We start from the raw sequence: 5,518 nt of genomic DNA, 5'->3' as shown, positions 1-5,518 counted from the left end.
TGGGAGGGGACACAGCACGTGGCTCAAAGATTGCGTGCCTCGCCATCGTCAGGATCCATCCGGGAGCGACTCCGCCACCGCGCCCGGCTCCCAGCGATGCCACCGGCTGCTGCTCCAGGCAGCTCCACAGCCCGGCTGTTGTCACAGCCTGCAAGGGACAACGTGCCGTCCATTTGTGTCCGGTGGCTGCCGAGGCTCTGAGAGGGCGTGGGGGCCACGTGGGTGCTCAGGGTGTGCAGGGCGCAGCAGGATGAAGGGAGTGAAGCAGATCGGTCCAAAACACACATTGCTAAAGCTGATCACTACCGAGCAGGAAAAGGATTTCCCGTGTAAGAGGACGGGCCGCAGGTACCTTGGAACCCGCAGGGGGTGAGGCTGTGGTTCCGTACCGCGGCCATCCATGGGTGGGACAGAGCGCCTGTGCAGGTGGGAAGGGGCTGTCACACCCTGGCTCATGCCCTGCAGATGGCTCCGAGCACCTGGCACAGGTCACATCCTCCGTGCAGGTGTGACCCGGGAGCTCCAGAGCAGTCGGACAGCTCACAAAGGACAGCCGTGTGCAAGGCACACTGCACATGGGTCAGCAAAGGTGCGAGAGGGACAGCACAGCCCCAGAGCTCCAAGCTGTGAGGACAGACAGAGAATTCTTAGTTGAGAAAAGGGGGTCTCCCACACGCTGTCCTACGAACAGGAGCTGCAACCCAGGGCACGAGCCCACCTCCAGCAGCAGTGGTGTGGCCACAGACCTATTTTGTCTCCTGGAGGAGTTGTGCAGCACCCATGGAGCGCTCTGCAGCTCGCACGGGCCCTTTCCATATCTGCCTCATCCCTCAGAGGACAGCACGCTCAGCACCAGCCCTCACAGCTGTCCCCCACAGCCCAGGGCCAAGCTCCTACGGAGCAAGGGAGTAACTGCAAACCCCAACACCCCGCTGCTGCCGCCGCCGCCTCCCCCTCCTCCCGCCAGCCATGCTCCTCCAGTGAGCACACATGCCATTTATAGCTCCCAGCAGGGCTGCTGGAACTCACATGCCTCCCATCACATGCCCTGGCCACCCTCCCCTCAAGCTGAGCACAAACTACACCTGGCACAGGTGAGACCGAGGCCTGGCCGTGTCCTGCCAGGCTGAGGAAGGGTCAGCAGGACCCTCAGCCGGGCTGGGGACACCACTTTGGCTGGGGACAATGAACGCATGGATCTGACAGCCTCGGCCAGGGCGGTCTGCCTGCTCAGCACGAGTGTGCAGTCACTGCAGGTAGCAGGATTTGGTTTCCTCTTGCTCATGGGAGAGCTACACACTCCTTTCCTCCTTCTCTTCCCTGGGCCTTCCAATTGCAAGGCTTTTTGCTCCCCAAGCTGCAGGAGTGTCTACACAGGCAAAAGGTGAGACCTGGCTCCTTCTGGGCTGGCTCATCCCTTCTGCCCCAGTCCTTTCCTTCCCAAGCCTCATCCTGTGGATGCTCTCCAAGATGCCTGTCCTTGTGCTCTGAACAGGCCCAGAGCTTCAGCCTGCCCCAGCTTCCTGGCATGCCAATCTCTCACCAAGGCAGCCAGAGCCACGCTGGAGAGCCAAGCCCTCTCCCCAGGCCACCATCACCCACAGGACACAAGTCACCAGCACATCTTCCCTTGACCAAACCAGCAGCCACTGACAACTGGAAGCAGCTTAAAGCAAGTTTCCAGCCCCCACATAATAAAATTCCCATTTCTAGCCCTGTTTAAACACAGCTTTAGGGCACAGCACTTGACAGTATGCCTTAAAAGTCTCTTAAAATTCCCCCAAAATTCCCTCCAGACAAGCTGCCTGACAGCTCCACAGGAGCACAGCCCCTGCTGCCAGCACGACCTCAGCCCTCTACATCCCCTTTTCAATCCTCTCTAGGCCATTGCAACAAGTGGTTCTTCACCCTTTTCCAGCTGTTCATCCATACTGCAGCTGGGTTGTGATGGTTTCCATCCTGTTCCTGATCTTCCTACTATTGGTACTCCAGCTGCTTTTTCTGACTGCTGCTGAGTACAGTTAGCTGCTCTTTTTTTAACAGCCAGATCTCTCCTATGAGCAGGAACAACTAGAACAGAGGTACTAAAACTAGGTTATGGCCTTTCTTAATTTGCTTTTTTTTGGCCAACAGTCAGGTGCAGGAATGGGGCCGCTCCCTGAGGGGTGACCCCACATCCTCATGAACAGGTATAAACCCACAGTACCTGAGCAGAGCAGCAAGAGGTGTTGGCATCAGGGGCCATCCGCAGAGCAAGCCGTGGAGTAAATCCAGCATCCACTTGGTTGTGAGATGGAGCCAAAATCCTGACTGGATAATAAGGCAACTACACATGCCTAAAAGACAGGGCTAGAGGCAAGGCCAAAACAGGAACACCTACATGCTTGCTTAAAACAAACCTGAAAGCACAGGCTTGAGCTTCAATGCAGCTCAGGAGTGTGGGGGAGCCCCAGGTGAGGCTGGGTAGGACAATTAAGGCCCATTAGTTTCCACACAAGGGCCTGACACAGCTGCAGCAGAGCCACAGGGCAGCAGAGGAAATCAGAGCAAACCAAGCAGCCCTTCCTCAAGCTGCACAGCACTCATGGACCAGGGCTGCTCAAAGGATGCAGGGGGGATTTGGATAACTTCAGGGCAAGAGAAAACACCAGGGACTTCCTGATGGAAGTGTCTGGTTTGGATGTCTGTGCTTTAGGGAGCTGTTCATTGGGACTAACATCTGCTTGCTGCTCTTACACCATTCAGCAAATGTTCCATTTTGGTCACAGCTGGTGGCTCTCTGGGTGGACCTGGGCTCTGATGGAGCCATGTGGTTCTTTCTGGCCTTGGATCCCCCACATACTCCTCTGCAAGGTGTTCCTTCAGTTTGGGCTGAGGCAATTGGGTCCCACCTCTTGTCAAATGCCAAGGTGCTCTCCTTGTCCTGCAGGGACTCTGATTCCCTGCCCTGCTCCCCCACTTTTAGCTGGGACTGCATTTGCTCAGCTTGCTGTTTCCAATTACTTTGGCCAACATCTCTCCCCTCCCCGATGATACAGAATTTTTTCATTACATCACTCCCAAAAATACACAATCCCAACCCCCATCATTCTGCACTCTTTGGGTCTGGAGCTTCTCCTAGCTTTGGTGACTTTCCATTTGGGTGCTTCCCTGTAGTCACCAGGTCTTGTCTGCATGGCAAGCAGGCTGTGGAGCCTCCAGGATGTGTTGGGACAAAGCAGAGCCCCCAGTCCTGGCGCTGCCCCCAGAACCAGCTCGCTGCAGCCATGCTGTACCCTTCCACCACATGAGATGCCTGCACGCACAGAGCAGGCAAAACGAGGGTGGTACCCCCAAAATCCTTGGCATCTCTGGTCTCTAGCCATGGCAAGCCTAAGATTGTGCTTGGCCAGGCCACCACAAATGGCTTGGCTGCAGGAATCAGCCCACAGAGTGCAGTGCTCCTACCTGGAAGGAAGGACAGCAGACAGGAAAGTCCAAAGGAATGGAATGGATGTGAGAAGTGGAACAAAAGGACATCAAACAGCAGCAAATGCACGAGACAGGTCACTTGCAAGTTGTAGAGCACATAAGCAGGAGTGCCACAACACTCACACGCTTCAGAAGGGTTGCACACACACTGGGGGGGACTGGGGAGCAACAAGAGGGACATGAGGATGCAAGGAGTAGAAGGAAAGGCACATCCTGATCCCTCTGTCCCCAACAGGCACAGTGCCACCAGTCCCACGCTGTGGCCAGGCCCTCTGGTCATGGAGGCAGCCAGAGGTCAGGGTGGCTGTCACCTGCTGCCAAGCCTACTACACCAGGGAGCACCAGGTCCAGCAAACCAGACCTGTTATCCTCCTCTAGAGAGGGGCCCAACACCCAGCAACTAGCACAGCTTAGCTTGCCAAGAGACCTAGGCTTGGGGAGAGTCCATATCTCCCCTTGCAAGTGTTGGAAAAGGGACAAACACCTTTGATAACTGGCAGAGTAATTGCCAGCAAACTTGCTTGCACCCAGTTTCCAAGCCTGGACCAAATGTGAACTCAGGGCCAGCTAGCATACTCCAAGAAATGAACACTTTCCCCCCTCCAGCATCTCCATAACCTCTTTGGGTAGCAGAGATGGGAAGAGGATCCTGGACATACCTGGTCCATCCCTGATTAAAGCAGAGCCAACTGTGGGTAGTTCAGGACTTCCCTGGTCCAGCATTGGGTATCTCTGATGATGATGATGATGGTGATGCCACAGCTTCTCTGGGACTCAGACCTTTATTACCCTTGAGGGGAAGCATCTCCCCTAATACCAGAACGAATGTCCCTTGTGCAGCTTGTGCCCACTGCCCCCAGTTCAGCCCCACCAGGCCTCCTGCCAAAGCTCAGATCTGTCTGTATAACCCCCCTAGCCAGGGCTGTGCAGCCAAGTGGAGCTGCTGGTCCCAGTGCCTCACCCTGGCTCCAAGGGACAAGCCCATGCTGGCCTGGCTCATGTTCATGCTGTGGGGACTGGGGCTTCTTGTGCAGCACATGCACACCTTTCCCTTCCCAAGGAGACTGCCAGGACCCTGCCATTGTTCTGGGCCATGAGCACAGAGGAGAGGGCTGCAGACCACGTGTGACAGCAGGATATCCTCCAAGGTTCCCCATCCAGGCCTGGTCCTGCCAGCATCCTGCAAGAAGCTGAAAATCTCCTGTACAAAACCACAACTGTGGAGCTGCCCCAGGCCACAGAGGTGGGTGCACAAACCCAATCAGTACCTGAAGTGGGGGCAGCCCACCAACATATCCATGAGTGGTTGTTTGCCTGGAGTCTTGAGAGGGACATTTTCTCTTCAGACAAGTCCCTCTTGGGAGAGCAACTCACGACTGCCCAGAGAGACAGCAAGTGCTGAGGCAAAGTGCTCCCTCAAGGCACACAGGGCTGGAAGCAGCATCTCAGATTCACCTGAGAAGGGGGCAAAGGGGTTAAACACAGCAGACAGATGCCTGAGGAATGAGCCCCAAACCCTTCCCAGGAGCCATGTGGAAGAAAACCGCTATCTGACAGCAGTATTTTACAAAGACAAAAAACAAAACAAAACAAAAAAAAAGCGCCTTCTTTATTGAGAGCAGCACGTAAAAACCCAACAAAACCCAACCCTTCTTGGCTGCAGTACCCTCCACTCAAGCAAACAAACTAACCCAACTCTAGGCTGCATTCCAGTAACAGAAATACTATGGTAGGGAGGAGTCAGCGCTCTGGAAGAGGGAGAACAGGGGGCTCTGCCCAGAGTCATAAGTACAAAAAAAGGCACAGGGTAACTGGGAAAGGTAGTGAGCTCCTTCATATGCCAGGCACTTTGTGCTCCTGTTGGCTGGCCTGTCCCCATGGGGAAGGGGAAGGCAGGCATGCCTAGCACAGACGGACGGACGGACAGAGGCCGGGCCAGGCCAGCAGAGGTGGATGTGGTGAGCAGGGACGCCCGAGCTCTGCCGTGGGAGGGGCGGCTGCTCCATCCACACCAGCAGCCTGAGGGGCCCGGGCTGAGCAGGCAGGG

This window comes from Geospiza fortis, unplaced genomic scaffold, assembly GCF_000277835.1.
Source record: "Geospiza fortis unplaced genomic scaffold, GeoFor_1.0 scaffold367, whole genome shotgun sequence".
Taxonomy (NCBI): domain Eukaryota; kingdom Metazoa; phylum Chordata; class Aves; order Passeriformes; family Thraupidae; genus Geospiza; species Geospiza fortis.
The sequence above is the reverse complement of the archived record's forward strand: the minus strand, read 5'-3'. Positions refer to the sequence as shown.